General features: G+C 43.6%; 1 protein-coding gene across 10 annotated transcripts in view; it reads left to right on the plus strand.

Moving 5' to 3' along the window:
- The window catches only part of CAMSAP2 (calmodulin regulated spectrin associated protein family member 2), a 120,092-nt gene that overhangs the window by 46,157 nt on the left and 53,119 nt on the right, over window positions 1-20,816 (plus strand). For 3 of the 10 annotated variants that reach the window (XM_070055075.1, XM_070055076.1, XM_070055074.1), the window contains exon 2: window positions 15,286-15,344. The exons of the other annotated variants lie outside the window; for them this stretch is intronic. The gene's annotated coding sequence lies outside the window, so the exon portion shown is untranslated. The remainder of the gene's footprint in view (window positions 1-15,285; window positions 15,345-20,816) is intronic. 10 annotated transcript variants of the gene reach the window in all.

Consider the following 20,816-nt stretch of genomic DNA (forward strand, 5'->3'; position numbering starts at 1 on the left):
CCCAATCCTTAGGTTGGAGGAAAGATGTTTATATTTCTTACTCTTCTCTTTTAAGTGTCTGCCATAGGTATATTCAACCTTGTGAAACTCCCTGCTGTTAAATTTTTCAGCTGGAAATTGCCTTTGTGGTTTTTGAAAACCTGGGATGGCTGGTTACTTTGTTCTTCTTGTCAGGCTTAGTGCATAGGAGATGAAGCCTGACCAGGTGGTAGAGGCAAATTAGGGAACAGCTATGATTGTGTCATAACCTCGTATGGTTCGGGTTTTTTCCTCCTGATAAAGCTAGTGCTGTCAGGCTTATTTTTATAATACCCAAAAAAAATTTGCTGACAAACTTTATTTCAGGCTTTTTTTTTTCATACTAACTAGAGCTTTTCCTGATAGTTATTTTTATGTAATAAAATATATTTCAATGTTTTTTATGTAACTTGTTTTAGGTTTTGAGATTTGAAGCACAATTTTTGGCTCAGGACCAACTATTCCTGGAAAACTTTCAAATCTGAAAAGCTATAAAACAGAAACATACTTTGGAATACAACATGTGTGACTGGTTAAAATATACTAGGAATGTCATAATGGTTAGCAAATGAAAGAGCATAGCTGATCATTGTACATTGTTGGCATAAAGTAGCAGTAATTATGTTGAGTGGTGGTGGACAAGCCTAAGCTGCCATAAATAAACTATCATAAAAATAAATTTTGTCCAGGTCACACTGGTTAGGACATTTGGAAAATACATATGTTCTGTATTTAATTCTTGATTTGTTGGATATAATCATCTACTGTAGTGGGCTTTTCATAAAGCCCATGTTTTATGGTCTTGATTTTTTTTTTTCCTGCCTATATGTCTTTAATTGGTCATTGGCAACTCCATTATTAGTGAGCTAGGCACATGAAGAGTGATGTTACAGAAATCTCCTAATTTAATTCCTTAAATCATTAATTGACAAAACATTTGGGGAAAACATAATAATAAGTGATTACAATAAAGTTCACAGATTAGAGGTTTTTTTATTATGTGATAAGAGATTCTGTAGGCTAATCTCATAGTCAAACAGTGACTATATAATGCTATACGTAATAAGAACACAAAATCCTTGTATCACTTAGAATTTTTAGAGTACTTTGATATACATCTTATTTGATACCTTGTGAGGTTAAAAATCAGCGTATTATCCCAAGTTTAGTGAAGGAGATAAGGGTAGTGAAATCAATTGACTTCCTATGATTATAGTTTTCTTCTTAAAAATCAACTTTATTAAGGCATAATTTGTATAAAATAAGATATATACATTTAGAGTAGTTTGAGTTTTGAAAAATATATATACTTATGCAAATACCACTTCAGTCAAGATAGCATTATCATCCTCAGAACTTCCTTTTTTTTTGACAGGCAGAGTGGACAGTGAGAGAGAGAGACAGAGAGAAAGGTCTTCCTTTTTGCCGTTGGTTCACCCTCCAATGGCCGCCATGGCTTGTGCGCTGCGGCCTGCGCACCGCGCTGATCCAAAGGCAGGAGCCAGGTGCTTTTCCTGGTCTCCCATGGGGTGCAGGGCCCAAGCACTTGGGCCATCCTCCACTGCACTCCTGGGCCACAGCAGAGAGCTGGCCTGGAAGAGGAGCAACCAGGACAGAATCCGGCACCCCAACCGGGACTAGAACCCGGTGTGCCGGCACCACTAGGTGGAGGATTAGCCTATTGAGCCGCAGCGCCGGCCAGAACTTCCCTTGATAGGGCGCATGTCTGGCATAGTGGTAAAGACACCACTTGCTGTGCTGGTGTCCCAAGAGTACCTGGGTTCAAATTCTGGCTTGGCTCCCAGTTAAAGCTTCCTGCTGGTGCACTCCCAGGGAAAAAGCAGATGATGGCTCAAGTAGTTGAGTCCCTGCCACCTATGGAAGATCTTAATTGAATTCTTATCTCTTGGCTTTGGCTTGGCCCAGCCCCAGTGGCTATAGGCATTTTAGGAGTGAACTAATGAGATCTCTTCCCTCCGTTTGTTTGTTTCCTTCCTTCCTTCCTTCCTTCCTTCCTTCCTTCCTTCCTTCCTTCCTTCCTTCCTTCCTTCCTTCTTTCTTTCTTTCTTTCTTTCTTTCTTTCTTTTTTTTAAGATTCATTTATTTATTTGAAAGTCAGAGTTACACAGAGAGAGAAGAAGAGGTGGGGGGCGGGGGGTCTTCTATCCGCTGGTTTACTCCCCAGTTGACTGCAGTAGCTGGAGCTGTGCCAATCTGAAGCCAGGGGCCAGGAGCTTCTTCCAGGTCTCCCATGCGATTGCAGGGCCCCAAGCATTTGGGCCATCTTCTGCTTTCCCAGGCCATAGCAGAGAGCTACATTGGAAGTTGTGGGGAGCAGGGTCCGTCTCCCGCAACATGGCAGGGCGCCTGGGAGACAAATAAGTACTGAGACTATGGACAAATAAGTACTGAAACTACCGAGACTGGACTAGACTACTGAGACTATTAAGACTAACTCTAGGCATCTGATCTCCCATCATATGGCGCTGAGAGAGAGTAAACAAATCTTACACAGCTGCGTCGTTAATTAGCTGATTCCTGGCCCAACCCCTTAAAAGGGGGAGAGAGACAACATGTGCGGCCGCGCCCTCCTGAGAGAGTCAATCAGAGAGCTTGCCGGTGCCGCTCCTCTGCGAAAGCTGGTGTCATTCCTCCGCGAGTGGGGGAACGACAGAAGTGGAGCAGCTGGGACTCGAACTGGCACCTATATGGGATGCCGGCGCTGCAGGCAGCGGCTTTACCCATTACGCCACAGCGCCAGCCCCCCTCTTGTTTCTCTTTCAAAAAAATTCCTTTGTACTTTTTGGCAGTCAGCCCCTCACTGAACAGCATCCTGGGTATGCCTGGATTTTATTTTTGTCAATGTAGATTAGTTTGCCTATACATCGCTTACCCCCACACATGCATACTCCCCACCCTGCATTATCAACATAGCCACTACAGTTGTCCGTTTGTTCCAGTTGATGAACCCCTGCTGACACATCCTTACCTCCTAAAGTCCATCACATTGGTGTGTACTTTCTGTGAGTTTGGACAAATGTATATGTTATAGAGCACCCAATGTTACTTGGAGAAATTATTATAGAACCCCCAAAACTGGGTCTGTTTACCCAACATGCAGCAAGCCAATTGTGACATTGGGATAGTGAAAAAAAAAAAAGTTTATTTCCAGTATGTAGCATATGGAGTCAGATTATGAACGCTCAAGTCCCAGACTCCCTGAGGGATTAAGAGTGGTGAATCTTATAAAGTTGGGTTTGAGCAGTGCATTGTCAGCTTGTGTATAAACCTCTGGTTGGTCCAAAGTGCTTCTGATCTTCTAATGTGTTGTGAAGATGCTGTGATGGCAAAATAGGTTCCAGCCCATCTGGAGATTGGTTATTACTTTTTTGATCAGGCCCTGAAGTTCCTGCAAAACATTTCAAAGCAGTGGCTAGCAGTAGGATGTTAGCCATGCAAATAATTGGATTCTGAAATGTTGCAGCCCAGAGTCGTGCAGGTACAGCCTGAACCTTGTACCACTCCCTTAAGTTAATCTTTTTAAAAAAATATTTATTTACTTATTTGAGAGGTAGAGTTACAGAACAGAGAGAAGGAGAGAGAGAGAGGTCCTCCATCTGCTGGTTCACTTCCCAAATGGCCACAATGGCCAAAGCTGCACCAATCTGAAGCCAGGAACCAGGAGCTTCTTCCAGATCTCCCACATGGCTGTAGGGGCCCAAGTACCTGGGCCTCCTTCCACTGCCTTCCCAGAGACATCAGCAGGGGTGCTGGCTTGGAAGTAGAGCAACCAGGATTCGATCCGGCGCCCATATGGGATGCCAGTGCCACAAGCGGAGGTTTAATCCACTATGCCACAGCACCAGCCCCTGAGTTAATCTTTTTTTTTTTTTAAGATTTATTATTTTTATTTATTTAAAAGAGTTACAAAGAGTGGTAAAGACAGAGAGACAGGTCTTCCATCCGCTGGTTCACTCCCCAGATGGCCACAAAGGCTGGATCTGCGCCCATCCGAAGCCAGGAGTTTTTTCTGGGTCTCCCACATAGGTGCAGGGGCCCAAGGACTTGGGCCATCTTCCACTGCTTTCCCAGGCCATAGCAGAGAGCTGGATCAGAAGAGGAGCAGCCAGGACTAGAACCGGCGCCCATATGGGATGCCGGCACTTCAAGCCAGGGCTTTAACCTGCTGTGCCACAGTGCCCCTCCCCTCCCCCCGAGTTAATCTTTAGAAAGGAGCTTACTTGGGCTGGAGCTGTGGCGTAGCTTCTGCCTGCAGTGCTGGCATCTCATATGGGCACCGGTTCAAATACCAGCTGTTCCACTTCTGATCCAGCTCTCTGCTATGGCCTGGGAAAGACTGCCCGAGTGCTTAGGCCCCTGCACCTGCATGGGAGATCAGGAAGAAGCTCCTGGCTCCTGGCTTCAGATTGGCACAGCTCAGGCCATTGTGGCCATCTGGGGAGTGAACGCCAATGGAAGACCTCCACAATGGCCAGAGATCTGATCCAAAGCCAAGAGTTTCTTCCAGGTCTCCCACATGGGTGCAGGGGTCTGAGCACTTGGGCCATCTTTTACTGTTTTCCCAGGCCATGGCAGAAAGCTAGATTAGAAGTAGAGAGCTGGGACTCAAACCGGAGCCCATGTGGGATGCCAGTACTGTTGGCAGTGGCTTTACCCACTATGCCCAACGCCAGCCCCAGCTCATTTCTTTTTAGCACTGAGTAATATCCCATTATCTGGATATACACCAATGTATCCATTCATTTACTGAAGGAAGATATCTTGATCATTTCTACGTTTTGCTAGTTACAAATAAAGCTGCTATGGAAATAGGTTTTTGGTTTTTTTTTTAAGATTTATATATTTATTTTGAAAGTCCAAGTTACAAAGGGAGAGGCAGAGAGAGAGGTCTTCCATGTGCTGGTTCACTTCCCAATTGGCCGCAACGGCCAGAGCTGTGCTGATCTGAAGCCAGGAGCCAGGAGCTTCCTCCAGGTCTCCCACGTGGGTGCAGGGGCCCTAGGACTTGGGCCATCTTCTGCTGCTTTCCCAGGCCATAGCAGAGAGCTGGATCAGAAATGGAGCAGCCGGGACTCGAATCAGCACCCACGTGGGATGACAGTACTGCAGGCCGGCAGCTTTACCTGCTACACCACAGCACTGGCCGATTTATTTATTCATTTATTTATTTATTTTGAAAGAGAGACCATCTCTCCCTAGATGGTTACAACATCTAGTGCTACATCAGGCCAAAGCAGGAACCAGGAGCTTCATCCTGGTCTCCTATGTGGATAGCAGGGACCCAAACACTTGGGCCATCTTCTGCTGCTTATACCAGGCTATTAGCGGGGTGCTGGATCAGAAGTGGAGTAGGGGCTGGCACTGTGGGCGTCAGTTGGAATCCTAGCTGCTCCACTTCTAATCCAACTCTTCTATGGCCTGGGAGAGCAGTAGAAGATGACCCAAGCCTTTGGGCCCTTGCACCAGCGTGGGAGACCCTGCAGGCCATTTAGGGAGTGAAACAGCATATGGAAGACCTCTCTCCCTCTCTGCCTCTGCCTGTCTGTAACTCTGCCTTTCAAATACATAAAATAAATAAATAAAAAAAAAAAGTGAAGCAGCCAGGACATGAACCGGTGCACATATGGGATGCTAGCGTTGTAGATGGTGGCCTTAACTGCTGTGCCACAATGCCAGCCCCATACATAATTTTAAGTTCTTACAGGGAAATACCAAGAAGTGCAATTGCTGGATCATATGTTTAGGAGTATTTTGATATTAGTATAGTGCTGGCCTCATAGAATGAGAAAGTATTCTATCCGCTACTATTCAATGAAAGGATTCATATAGAGAATTGGTATAATTTCTTTCTTAAAAAATTTTTAGAGATTTATTTATTTATTTGAAAGGCAGAGTTACAGAGAGGAAAAGGGAGAGAGAGAGAGAGAGAGGTCTTTCATCGCTGGTTCCCTCCCCAGATGGCTGCAACAGATGGAGCTGCACTGACCTGAAGCCAGGAGCTTCTTCTGGGTCTCCCACACAGGTACAGGGGCCCAAGGACTTGGACATCTTCTACTGCTTTCCCAGACAGAGAGCTGGATTGGAAGAGGAGCAGCTAGGACTTGAACCAGCACCCATGTGGAATGCTGATGTGCACGCTGGGGCTTTAACCTGCTATGTCACAGCACTGGCCCCTCAAGTTACTTTCATAAGCAATGGTACCAGCCTATCAGTTTATCCCTACAGAACTAGGGATCCTGGGAGTTTAATTGTGCTAATGCAGTGGTTTTGACATTATTGCCTGAAGAAAAATGGATGCCTTTTTAAGTTTCGAAAACAGAAGTCAGGAGCCAAACCAGGGCTTTAAGGTAGATACCTAATGATTTCCCATCAAGGCTCAGTTGTCCTTGTTTTGTGGGAGGAATGAATAGGCACATCGTTGTGAAGGAGAAGGACTCTAGTGAAACTTCCCTGAGTGTTTTTCTGCTAAAGCTTTGGCTAATTTTCTGAAAACATTTTCTTTCTTTCTTTCTTTCTTTCTTTTTTTTTTTTTTACAGGCAGAGTGGACAGTGAGAGAGAGAGACAGCGAGAAAGGTCTTCCTTTTGCCGTTGGTTCACCCTCCAATGGCCGCCGCGGCTGGCACACTGCAGCCGGCGCACCGCGCTGATCAGATGGCAGGAACCAGGTACTTATCCTGGTCTCCCATGGGATGCAGGGCCCAAGCACTTGGGCCATCCTCCACTGCACTCCCGGGCCACAGCAGAGAGCTGGCCTGGAAGAGGGGCAACCGGGACAGAATCTGGCGCCCCAACCGGTACTAGAACCCGGTGTGCCGGCGCCGCAAGGCGGAGGATTAGCCTAGTGAGCCACGGCGCCAGCCCATGTTAGCTTAACTTTAATTTTTTTTTAAAGATTTGTTTATTTATTTGAAAGGCAAAGGCACAGAGAGGCAGAGGGAGTGAGAGAGGTCTTCCATCTGCTGGTTCCCTCCCTAAACAGCTGAAATGGCTGAAGCTGGGCCGATCGGAAGCCAGGAGCTTCCTCCAGGTCTCCCACGCGGTTGCAGGGGCCCAAGTACTTGGGTCATCTTCCACTGCTTTCCCAGGCATTAGCGGGGAGCTGGATCAGAAGTGGAGCAGCCAGGACTTGAACCAGCATGCATATGGGACGCTGGCACTGCAGGCGGCGGCTTTACCCACTACACCACTGAGCTGGTCTCAGCTCAACTTTAATTTTTTCTATAAGCTGTCAAAAAAAAAAAAAAAAAAAAAAAAGGCGCCGTGGCTCACTAGGCTAATCCTCCGCCTTGCGGCGCCAGCACACCGGGTTATAGTCCCAGTCGGGGCGCTGGATTCTTTCCCGGTTGCCCCTCTTCCAGGCCAGCTCTCTGCTGTGGCCAGGGAGTGCAGTGGAGGATGGCCCAAGTGCTTGGGCCCTGCATCCCATGGGAGACCAGGAGAAGCACCTGGCTCCTGCCTTCGGATCATCGCAGTGCGCCAGCCGTGGCGGCCATTGGAGGGTGAACCAACGGCAAAAAGGAAGACCTTTCTCTCTGTCTCTCTCACTGTCCACTCTGCCTGTCAAAAAAAAAAAAAAAAAACTCTAAGAATTGTGTAACCAGAGCCAATGGAGATATCGATGATGTTGACTTTTGTTTCTGCTGTTAATTGTTGGTCCTCTTCGGTTAGAACACAAACAAGGTTATTTTTTCCCTTACAAATTGATGTGGATGGTCCACCACTGCAGGCTTTATCTTCAACATCATATTGCCCCTGCTTAATGAGATATCCTTTTGTAAAATGCTGATTTCTTTGTGGTATTGTCCCCATAAACTTTTTGTAAAGCAGCACTGATTTCATTTGTCTTGCACTTATAAATTTGATGTTTGTTCTTGCCTCAGTTTTAGTGAAATTCACGTTGCTATAATAAGGGTTCCTTTTTCTAAGTAATATCTTAACTGTGCTTCTCAAAATTATGTTTAAGTATCTCCGACTGGATCCTGTTCAAATTATTTTGAGTTTTTTTTTTTTTTTTTTTTTTTTTTTTTTTTTTAGACAGGCAAAGTTAGTGAGAGAGAGACAGAGAGAAAGGTCTTCCTTCCGTTGGTTCATCCCCCAAATGGCCACTATGGCCGGCGTGCTGTGCCAATCCAGGCCAGGAACCAGGTGCTTCCTCCTGGTCTCCTGTGTGGGTACAGGGCCCAACACTTGGGGCATCCACCACTGCCTTCCCGGGCTGGACTGGAAGAGGAGCAACCGGGACTAGAACCTGGGGTGCCGGCGCTGCAGGTGGAGGATTAGCCAAGTGAGCCACGGCACCAGCCTGTGAGTCTGTTTTGATGCAGAAAATTTTTGAAATCCATACATATTTTTGTAATATGCATTTTTCCATAAACTTTTTGAAAACCTCTCCTATTTTTTGGTTATACTTTTATTTTCCATGAAATCTATAGTGATGTCCCCCTCTCTCATTTCTGACATTAGTAATTTGTGTCTTTCTTTTACATAGTTAGGGGTATGCTAGAGTTTATCTTCACAGAGAACTTTTGGTTTTCTTGATTTTCTCTGTTCTTTTCCTGTTTTCAATTTCAGTACTTTCTGCTCTGATTATTGTTTCTTTCCTTCTACTTTCTTTGGATTCAGTTTGCCCTTCTACTTTCCTAAGGTGGAAATATAGATATCTTTTCTAATATATGCATTCAAAACTATAAATTTCCCTTTTAGGGATTGTGTTTGCTGCATCCCACAGTTTTAATAAGTTGTATTTCACTTTTCATTTACTTCAAAATATTTTAAAATTTCTATTGAGTTCTCTTCTTTAGCCTATATGTTATTTATAAATGTGTTGTTTATTTTCTAGGTATTTTGAGGTTTTTCATGTTATTTTGCTGTTTTTGATTTCTAGTTTAATTCCATTGTGATCTCAGATCAGCCACTGTATGATTTTAATTTTTTAAAAGTTTGTTAAGGTGTGTTTCATGGTTTTATTGTCCAGAATTTGATCTATCTTGATTAATGTACCAGGTGAGTTTGAGAAGGTGTATTCTACTATTGGGTTAAGTAGTCAGTATATGTCCATTTTATTCTAATTATCAATCACATTAAGTTCAACTCTCCTGTGTTTTTCTGCTACAGTGTCTATTTCTGACAGAGAAGTGTTAAAGTCTTTATAATAGTGAACTCATCTGTTTCTGTTTATAGTTTTGTCACTTTATTGTTTCGTGATTTTTTTGATGCTCTATTCTTAGACATACATACCTAAAGGATTATATCTTCTTGAAGAATTGTCCCTTTTGTTACTAGGTGATGCCCCTAAGCCTGCCACATCAGAAATTGATATAACTGCTCTCTCTTTTGATTAATGTTAGTATGATATATGTTTCTACATCCATTTACTTTTTTTTTTTTTTTTTTTTTTTTGACAGGCAGAGTGGACAGTGAGAGAGAGAGACAGAGAGAAAGGTCTTCCTTTGCCGTTGGTTCACCTTCCAATGGCCGCCGCAGCCAGCACGCTGCAGCCGGCTTACCGCGCTGATCCGAAGGCAGGAGCCAGGTGCTTCTCCTGGTCTCCCATGGGGTGCAGGGCCCAAGCACTTGGGCCATCCTCCACTGTACTCCCTGGCCACAGCAGAGAGCTGGCCTGGAAGAGGGGCAACCGGGACAGAATCCAGTGCCCCAACGGGGACTAGAAACCGGTGTGCCGGCGCCACAGGCGGAGGATTAGCCTAGTGAGCCGTAGCGCCAGACACATCCATTTACTTTTAATCTATATATGTCTTTACATTTTAAGTAGGTTTTTTAATAGGCAACATATAGTTCAGTCTTCTTTTCTGATCTTCTGTGTCAGTTTCTCTTTTAAATGGTAATTTAGACCATTGATATTCAATGTAATTACTGATATAGTTGAATTAATATCTGTCATATTTGTTACTGTTTTTTGTTTGTTGCCCTTCTTCCTAAAATTTGTCTTACACTCCTTTTCTGTCATAAAAGTTTTTTTTTCCTTATTAAACTCTGTTTTAATGGGTCTCAAAATTCTGTGACAGATTTTTGGTCAAGTTGTTTCCTTTAAAAGGTATTAATTTTAAAAACTAGTAACTTGAGGCCAGCGCTGTGGCATAATGGGTGAGACTGCTGCCTGCAGTGCTAGCATCCCATTTCGGCGCCAGTTCAATTCCTTGCTGCTCCACTTCCGATCCAGCTCTCTGCTATGGCCTGGGAAAGCAGTAGAAGATGGCCCACGTCTTTGGGCTCCTGCACTCACGTAGGAGACCCAGAAGAAGCTCCTGGCTCCTGTCTTCGGATCGGTGCAGCTCCAGCCATTGTGGCCAACTGGGGAGTGAACCAATGGATGGTAGCCTTTTTCTCTCTCTCTGCCTCTGTTTCTGTGTGTAACTTTCAAATTAATAAATAAATTTTAAAAATAAAAACTAGTAACTTAAAATTGCCACACACAAGAACCAAAAAAACTCACACAAATTGGCCGGCGCCGCGGCTCACTAGGGTAATCCTCCACCTTGCGGCACCAGCACACCGGGTTCTAGTCCCAGTCGGGGCACCGGATTCTTTCCCGGTTGCCCCTCTTCCAGGCCAGCTCTCTGCTATGGCCCGGGAGTACAGTGGAGGATGGCCCAAGTGCTTGGGCCCTGCACCCCATGGGAGACCAGGAGAAGCACCTGGCTCCTGCCATCGGATCAGTGCAGTGCGCTGGCCGTAGCGCACTGGCCGCGGCGGCCATTGGAGGGTGAACCAACAGCAAAAGGAAGACTTTTCTCTCTGTCTCTCCCTCTCACTGTCCACTCTGCCTGTCAAAAAAAACAAAAAAAAAACAAAAACAAAAAAAAAACACCTCACACAAATGGTCCACGAAAGTCTTCTTTCCTTCTGAAGGTTTTACAATGCATTATCATTAACCAGTCTCCAACTGAGACCAACAGCTCTGAGACCATTCTTCCACCACTGGTTAAGACTGGGTGTCGGTTATTAGGAACAGTACTCATTTAGCCTTCTGACTTGGTGGCCTTGCCAGCTCCAGCAGCCTTCTTTTCCACTGATCACTCCCACAGCAGCTGTCTGTCTTATTTCACAGACAGCAAAACAACCCGGAGGAGGAAAGTCAGAGAAGCTCTGGACACACATGGGCTTGCCAGGAACCATATCAACAATGGCAGCATCACCAGATTTCAAGACTTTAAGGCCGGCTTCCAGCTTCTTTCCAGAGTAGTAATCAGTCTTTTCCTTCAGTTTAGCAGGCTTGCAAACAATGTGAGCTGTATGACAATCCAGTACTGAGTCGCACCCAGCAATGATGTGACCTAGAATGTTCACGATGATCACCTAAGCAGTAAAACCAGTTGCTTCCGTTGGTGGGTCATTTTTTCTGTCACCAGCAACATTGCCACGACAAACATCTGCCAGATTCTTGAGATTGGAGCCCACATTATCCCTAGGGAGAGCTTCACTCAGCGCTTCCTGGTGCATTTCAGTGGACTTTACTTAAGTTGTGATGTTGACTGGAGCAGAAGTTACCACCATGCCAGGTCTGAAACAGCAGTCTGCACTAAGCCCACAGGGACAGTGCCAATTCCACCGATTCGGTAGACATCCTTTAGGGGAAAATGCAAAGGCTTGTCAGTTGCTCTAGTAGGGGGAGAATGCAGTCCAGGGCTTCAAGCAGTGTGGGTCCACTGGCAGGTGACTTCCATCTTTTGAACCAAGGCATATGAGCACCTGTCTCCAGCATGTTGTCACTGTTGCATCCAGAAATTGGCACAAATGCTATGGTGTCAGGGTTCTAGCCAATTTTCTTAATGTAGGTACTGACTTCCTTAATGATTTCTTCATATCTCTCTGGCTGTAGGGATCCATTTGGTTAACACCCCAACAGTGAGTTGTTTCACACTCCGTGTGTCAGCCAGAAGGGCACAATCAGGGCAGCACAGTCAGCCTGAGATGTGCCTGTAATCATTTTTTTTTTAAGATTTTATTTATTTATTTGACAGGTAGAGTTACAGTGAAAGAGACAGAAAGGTCCTCCTTCTGTTGTTTCACTCCCCAAATGGCCACAAGGACCAGAGCTATGCTGATCCGAAGCCAGGAGCCAGGTGCTTCTTCCGGGTCTCCCATACGAGTGTAGGGGCCCAAGGACTTGGGCCATCCTCCACTGCCTTCCCAGGCCATAGCAGACAGCTGGGCTGGAAGAGGAGCAACCAGGACCAGAACCTGGCGCCCATATGGGATTCCAGTGCTGCAGGCGGAGGATTAACCTAGTGCGCCATGGTGCCAGCCCCATGTAATCATGTCTTTGATTAAGTCTCTGTGTCCTGGGGCATCCATGATAGTCACATAATACTTGCTGGTCTCAGATTTCCACAGGGAGATGTTGGTGGAGATACCACACTCTCACTCAGCTTGCAGTGGATCCAAGACCCTGGCATACTTGGAGGAGCTCTTTTCCTCCGCAGCAACTTCTGCCTCAGGTTTTTCAGTGGTTCCTTTGTTGATGCCGCCACATTTGTAGATGGCCCATAGTGGTGGACTTAACCTGAACCTGCATGTCCAGTGACAGCAATGCTGCTATGAATCTTTCCCGTTCCCATCTTGGCTTTGACTTAGCAATGGTGTTCATGACACCTGTGTTCTGGCAGCAACTCTGTTAAAAAGTGTCATAAAAGTTTAAACTTAGAGGCTGGTGCTGTGGCACAGCAGATAAAGCTGCCCCCTTAAGTGCTGACATCCCACATGGGTGCCGGTTCTAGTCCCAGCTGTTCCTCTTCCGATCCAGCTTGCTGCTATGGTCTAGGAAAGCAGTAGAAGATGGCCCAAGTCCTTGGGCCCCTGCACCTGCATGGGAGACCTGAAAGAAGCTCCTGGCTTCAGATTGGCACAGTTCCAGCTGTTGCAGCTAATTGGGGAGTGAACCAGCAGATGGAAGACCTTTATCTCTGTAACTCTTTCAAATAAATATTTTTTTAAACAAAGTTTTAACTGAGCATTTTGTATGATTCAATTTTCTCTCTCTCTCTCTCTCTCTCTTTTTTTTTTTTTTTTTTTTTTGGACAGGCAGAGTTAGACAGTGAGAGAGAGAGAAAGGTCTTCCTTCCATTGGTTCACTCCCCAGATGGCTGCAATGGCTGGAGCTGCACTGATCCAAAGCCAGGAGCCAGGCACTTCTTCCTAGTCTCCCACATGGGTGTAGGGGCCCAAGGACTCGGGCCATCTGCTACTGCTTTCCCAGGCCACAGCAGAGAGCCAGACTGGAAGTGTAGCAGCCTGGACTAGAACCTGCGCTCATATGGGATGCTGGCACTGCAGACGGAGGATTAACCTACTGTGCCACGGCTACAGCTTCATGCATTGTTAATTTGAACAAACTGTTATGTTAGACTAACTGGAAATAAAGAAAATCAAAGTTTTAAACTTACCTACTTAATCCTTTTTCAGTGCTCTTTCTTTGCTTATGTAGATCTTATTTTCTGACTCTCTCTCTCTATATATATATATATTTTTTTTTTTCCCTCTAAAGTTTTCTTAACATTGCAGTTTTCTTGTAAGGCATTTTTAGTGGTAACAAAATTGCTCCAATTTTTGTCTGAGAAAGTCTTTAATTTTTCACTCTTTGAAGAATAATTTCTCTGGGCATGAAATTCATGATGGGTTTCTTCTCCCAACATTTTAAGTAATTCACTACACTCTGTTGCTTGTATGGTTTCAGAAGAGAAGTCAGATGTAATTCTTTTTCTCCTTCCTCTATGTAGATAAAGTGCTTTTCCTCTCAACTTCTTTCAGGTTTTTTTTTTTTTTTTTTTTTTTTTTTTTTTTTTTTTTGTATCTTTGATTTTCTGTAGTTTGAAAGTGATGTCTCAGTGTAGTTTTTAAACATTTAACCCACTTGGTGTTCTCTGAGTTTTCTGGTTCTGTGGTTTGGCATCTGGCGTTAATCTGGGAAAATTATCAGTCATTATTGGTTCAAATATTTTTTTTTCTGTTCCTTCTGAGGTTTCCATCAAGTATGTGTTACAGCTTTTGTAGTTGTCCCATAGTCTTGATATTCTTTTGTTGTTTTCTTTAGTGATTATTCTGTTTGTTTTTCTGTTTGGGAGCTTTCTATTCATAAATCCTTAAGCTCAGATGTTTCTTAACTCAGCCATATTCAATCTTGTAATAAGCCCAGAAGAGGTGTTCTTCATTTCTGCATAATGTTTCTGGCTCTGGCATTTCTTTTGGATTCTTTCTTAGGGTTTCCATCTCTGAATATGTTACTTATCTGTTCTTGCATGCTGTCTACTTTTTCACCAGCACCTTTAGCATGTTTAGTCAAGTTTTAAATTTCCATCTTGGGACTGCCATTGTGGCACAGCAGGTTAAGGCACTGATTGTGGTGCTGGGACTCTGCATGCTCTAGAATTTAGAGATCTCATTGTTTCTTTTTCTTTTTTCTTTTCTTTTTTTTTTTTTTTTAGATTTTATTTATTTGAGAGGTAGAGTTACAGACAGTGAGAGGAAGAGACAGAGAGAGAGTTCTTCCTTCTGCTGGTTCACTCCCCCAAATGGCCGCAAGGGCCAGAGCTGCGCTGATCTGAAGGCAGGAGCCAGGAGATTCTTCCGGGTTTCCCACGTGGGTGCTGGGGCCGAAGGACTTGGGCCATCTTCCACCGCTTTCCCAGGCCATAGCAGAGAGCTGGATTGGAAGAAGAGCAGCCGAGACTAGAACCGGCGCCCATGTGGGATGCAGGACTGTACCATGGTGCTGGCCCCTCATTCTGTTTCTTAGTGTCTTTTTTTTTTTTTTTTGACAGGCAGAGTTAGAGAGAGAGAGAGAAAGGTCTTCCTTCCGTTGGTTCACCCCCCAAATGGCCGCTACGGCCAGCATGCTGTGTCAATCCAAAGCCAGGAGCCAGGTGCTTCCTCCCAGTCTCCCATGCAGGTGCAGGGACCCAAATACTTGGGCCATCCTCCACTGCCTTCCAGGGCCACAGCAGAGAGCTGGACTGGAAGAGGAGCAACTGGGACTAGAACCCGGGGTGCTGGCGCCGCAGGTGGAGGATTAACCAAGTGAGCTGGGGCACCGGCCTCTTAATATCTTAAGAACAAATAAAATCTTCATAGCAGGTGCCCCAAGTGGTATTCTTGTCTGTGGCCAGCTTGTTTTTCTCATGGGAATTTTTATCTCCAGAGACTGGAGTCCCTCAGATGGTGGTGACTGCCCTGCTAGTTTTTAGCCAACCTGAGCCTGCCATTTAGAAAGTTTGTTTTTTTGTTCTTAGGAGAAGTCAAGAATCAATAGGAGGAGGAAAAAAAAGTAAGAGATCCAAGTCAATTACAGGTATGCATAACCAAGCAAAATAAAGAGAGCTCACAAAATTTTAAAAACTATATATGTATATTAAACACAATATTAAACTGGGTGCACAGAATTAAACTTCACCAGAAAAAGAAATGAAGTCCTTACACAATATTGTAAATTCTGTAGAAAACAGACTACTGAAGTCAGAAGGGTACTTGTCTTTATGCCAGAAAGGATTTGTCAGAAAGTCTTTTATAGTCCCAAGAGGGAAGCCAGATAAGGGAGTGTTCAACCAGTGAGATCCTGAGTAAGTAAAAAGGAACTCACCAAAAGCCCGACAATCGAAGAAGAGGTTCACCAATGCAGAAGGAGCCGCTCACGGAGTGAGAGGGTAGAAGGGCTTACTTAGTAACGTGCTGGTTCGAGGGGCTGCCAGTCCGTTCTAGATTAGCTTGCTTTGATCCCGCTTCTGACACCAAATATGTCAACCAAATAGCAGAGCTCCCCAGAAGATTAACTTAGTTCATTTGGGAACATTGTTGCAATAGGAACATGTACATTTTCAAGGAAGTTGAGGCAAGGGGAATTTCTTAAAGCAAATAACGAGAATTACATAAGATATTGTGTAATATATCAACAGTCTGGCTACAAGGCTCAATAACCAGGGTGGTGCCAGTCTATGATTAAAATTGTGCAGAACTATTTTTTGTCTAAGGTTGCAGTATCTTTTGAGTCTTTTATGCTAGTTCATATTATCAAGCATACATATATGAGGTTCCTTCCTTCATAATCTCCCAGCTTTATTTATTTATTTAGACATGAAAGAGACTCCATTTTGATTCTGACAGCTGTCAAAACCCCTAATCCTATTTTTGACACATCATATTATCTTTAGGGCATGAAATGCCTTTTATTATTGTTACCTCATTTTACAGATTAAGCTATTGACGCACAGAGAAAATAAGGAATTTGCCAGGTATGGCGTAGTTAGTAGGTGGGAGGGTCAGGATTGAACCCAGGCACTCTGTTTAAGCAGTCTTTATTCTTAAACCTAGGCTGTTAGACTATAGGATTTACATAGAGAAATACTAGAAGATAAAACCCAGAGAGAGTGATTATTTTAAGATCTTGAAGAAGAATATTATTCAAAGAACGTTGTACTTGTTTTGTAGGCCCTGAAAAATCATGAAGCCTTTTGACTATAGAGTGATATAATTGGAAACACTGTAGAAGGGTTAATGTCTTGTTACTGTGAGGGATTATTAAGAGTAGGATCCCTGTTAGTACGCTATTCTTGGGTCTCTTTCTGGAGATCTGGTGAATCAATTGAGGCCAGGGAAATTGTGATTTACTGTTCTAGGGATCAGCTGCATCTGGAACCCCTTCTCTAAATAGTTTCTTTTTTTTTTTTTAAACAATGAAGTTTTTTGTTTTTTTAAAGATCTATTTATTTGAAAGTCGGAGTTACAGAGAGAGAGGTCGCCCATCTACTGGTTCACCCCCCAAATGGCCACAACAGCCAGAGCTGGGCCAATCCGAAGCCAGGAGCCTAGAGCTTCTTCCAGGTCTACCATGTGGGTGCAGGGACTGAAGGACTTGGGCCTCTACTGCTTTCCCAGGCCATGACAGAGAGCTGGATCTGAAGAGGAGCAGCTGGGACTTGACCGGCACCTATATGGGATGCCAGCACTGCAGGCAGTAGCTTTACCTGCTATGCCACGGTGCTCGCTCCTATTTCTTTATTTAATATATATTTTATTTAATATATTTATATGTATTTTATTTTAATATATATTTAATATATATTTTAAAACATTTTATATTTTCTTTAATATATATTTATATATATATTTGACTGTTCTTTGCCTACTACTGCATACATTTGGCTACTATGCAGTTCCTATATGTGTCTGATAAGCTGTATTTAAAAACCCTTTACTTGTGGAGCTGGCATTGTGGCGTAGCGGGTGAAACTGCCGCTCATGATGCTGGCATCCCATATGGGTGCTGGTTCATGTCCCAGCAGCTCTACTTCCAAGCCAGCTCCTTTCTAATGGCCTGGGAGAAGCAACGGAAGATAGCCCAAATGTTTGAGCTCCCACCATGCACGCAGGAGACCCAGATGAAGCTCCTGGCTGTTGGCTTCGGCCTGGCCCAATGCCGGCCATTGCAGCTATCTGGGAAGTGAACCAGCAGATAAAAGACCTGTCTCTCTGTCTCTACCTCTCTCTGTAACTCTGTCTTTCAAATAAATAAAATAAATCTTAAAAAAAAGAATCTATTATGTGAGTATAGGATATTTTGCTAGCCTTTCCTTAGTGGATGGACATTTGGATTGTTTCTGTCTGTTTGGCTATAATAAATAACACTGTTATAAATATTTGCACAAGTTTTTGTGTGGACATGTTTTCATTTTTGTTTTTTTTGTTGTTGTTGTTATATGCCTAAGAGTGGATTGCTGGGTCAAATGATAATTGTTTCACTTTTTGAGGAACTGCCAAACTACTTATCACAGTGGCTGCACCAATTTATAGTCCTGCCAGCAGCTTATGAGGATTCCACTTTCTCCATGAGCTCACTGACAGTTGTTTTTGTTTGACTTCTTTATTACAACCATCCTATATGGGATTTTCAAGTGCATCTCAATGTGATTTTGATTTGCTTTTCCCTAATGACTAACATTGAACATCTTTCCCTATTTGTTTTGGCTGTTTGTCTACTTTGGAGAAATGCCTATTCAGATATTGTGTCTATTTTAAAATTGGGTTGTCTTAATTATTCAATTATAAGAGTTCTTTGTATATTCTAGATATAAGTCCCTATCAATTTTAGAATATGCAGATATTTTCTCATATTCTATTGGCTGTCATTTTATTTTCCTGAAACTATCTGTTGAAGCACAAAAATTTTAAAATTTTTTTTTGACAGTCAGAGTGGATAGTGAGAGAGAGAGACAGAGAGAAAGGTCTTCCTTTTGCCGTTGGTTCACCCTCCAATGGCCGCCACAGCTGGCGTGCTGTGGCCTGTGCACCGCACTGATCCGAAGGCAGGAGCCAGGTGCTTCTCCTGGTCTCCCATGGGGTGCAGGGCCCAAGCACTTGGGCCATCCTCCACTGCCTTCCCGGGCCACAGCAGAGAGCTGGCCTGGAAGAGGAGCAACCAGGACAGAATCCGGCGCCCCGACAGGGACTAGAACCCGGTGTGCCGGCGCCGCTAGGTGGAGGCTTAGCCTATTGAGCCGCGGCACCAGCCAAAAATTTTAAATTAAGAAAAAGTCATTTATCTGTTTTTTTTTGTTGGTTTGTTTGTATTTTATTGTGTTGTGTTATATCTAAGAATCCATTGCCAAATACAAAATCATGAAGATTAAGAGTTTTGTGGTTTAGGCTCTTATTAAGTCTTTGCCCATTTTTAATTAAGTTTTTTCATTCTTTTTATATGTTGATCTAACACTGTTGAAGAAACTGTACTTTCCTCTTTGAAGGGTCTTGGTACCATTGTCAATCAATTCATCATAGATACATGGGCTTATTTCTGGACTTTCAGTCCTTTTACATTGATCCTTGTGTCTTTATACCAAACCCCACTGTATGGATCACTGTTGCTTTATAGTAAGCTTTAGGATAGGAAGTGTTAGTGCTTCCACTTTGGTATTTTTGGTTGCTTTTTGTTGTTGTTGTTGTTGTTGTTTGTTTTTTAAGATTTATTGGTTATTTGAAAGGCAGGATTACAGAGAAAGAGAGATCTTCCATCCACTAGTTAATCCCTCACATGGCCTCAGATTGCTAGAGCAGGGTTAGGCCGAAGACAGGAGCCAGGAACTCAGTCCAAGTCTCCCACATGGGTGGCTGGGGCCCAATCACTTGGTCCATGATCCACTGCTTTCCTAGGTGCATTAGCAGGGAACTGGATTGGAAGTGGCACAGCCAGAACCCAAACCAGCACTCACATAGGATGCCAGTAATACAGGTTGTAGCTTAACTTGCTACACCTCATTGGCCCCTATTTCGTTTTTCTTATTTTGGCTATCCTGGATTCTTTCAGTTTTCAAATGAATTTTAGGATCAGCTTGTCAGTTTTTACAAAGAAACTGTGTGGAATTCTGATAGAGATTACATTAATTTGTACATCAGTTTGGGGGGAAATATTGCTATTCTTATAATACCAAGTCTTCTAATCTATGAACATGGGATGTCTTATATAGATTTTTTTTTTTGACAGGCAGAGTTAGACAGTGAGAGAGAAAGGTCTTCCTTCTGTTGGTTCACCCCCCAAATGGCTACTATGGCCGGCGCGCTGCACCTATCTGAAGCCAGGAGCCAGGCGCTTCCTCCTGGTCTCCCATGCGGGTACGGGGTCCAAGCACTTGGGCCATCCTCCACTGCCTTCCCGGGCCACAGCAGAGAGCTGGACTGGAAGAGGGGCAACCGGGACAGAACCAGCACCCAAACCAGGACTAGAACCCAGGGTGCCGGCGCTACAGGCGGAGGATTAGCCTAGTGAGCCGTGGCGCTGGCCCATTATATAGATCTTTAACTTCAACAGTGTTTTCTGCTTTTCAGAGTTTAAGCTTCATAACTTCTGTTCAATTTATTCCAAAATATTTTGTTCTTTTTGATGTTATTATAAATTGAATTATTTTCGGGGCCAGCGCCATGGCTCACTTGGTTAATCCTCCACCTGCAGCACCAGTATCCCATATGGCCGCTGGTTCTAGTCCCAGCTGCTCCTCTTCCAGTCCATCTCTCTGCTGTGGCCCGGGAGGGCAGTGGAGGACGGCCCATGCTTGGGCCCCTGCACCCCCAGCGCAGGTCCAGCTGTAGCAGCCATTTGGGGGGTGAACCAACAGAGGGAAGTCCTTTCTCTGTCTCTCTCTCACTGTCTGTAACTCTACCTGTCAAATAAATTAAAAAATAAATAAATAATAAATTGAATTATTTTCTTCATTTTTGGATTGTTCATTATAAGTATATATGTATAGAAATGTAATTGCTTGTTATATATTGATCTTGTATCCTGTATCCTTACTGAACTCTTGTTTCTTATTGCCTTTAGTAGAGTTTTTGGGTTTCCTATATATATGGACATATCATCTGCAAATAGAGACAGTTTAACTTCTATTTTTTCCAGTCTGGATACAACATCAGATATTTTGTTTTAACACATTTTTCATTACTTCAATTTAAGCGGTATTTATCAGAAAATTATTTCTACTCAATATGTAGTTTTATGAAGGGTTCTAGATTCCTTGGGTCATTTTGCGTATAGTACAGTAAATAATGTGATATACAAAGGTACTTCAAAAAAGTTGATGGAAAGTAGAATTAAGATCCATTTAGTTTGGTGCAAAAATTCTTTGAAATATTTGCATACAAAGGGCCTTCAAAAATTTCATGAAAAATGCATGTTAGGAAAAAGCTATGAATGGACTTCAAAATCTTTTTGCACCAAAATAAACGGATCTTTTAATTTCCATTTTTCTACAGACTTCTTGAAGTACTCTGGTACATG

This window comes from Oryctolagus cuniculus, chromosome 13 (genome assembly GCF_964237555.1).
Source record: "Oryctolagus cuniculus chromosome 13, mOryCun1.1, whole genome shotgun sequence".
Lineage (NCBI taxonomy): Eukaryota > Metazoa > Chordata > Mammalia > Lagomorpha > Leporidae > Oryctolagus > Oryctolagus cuniculus.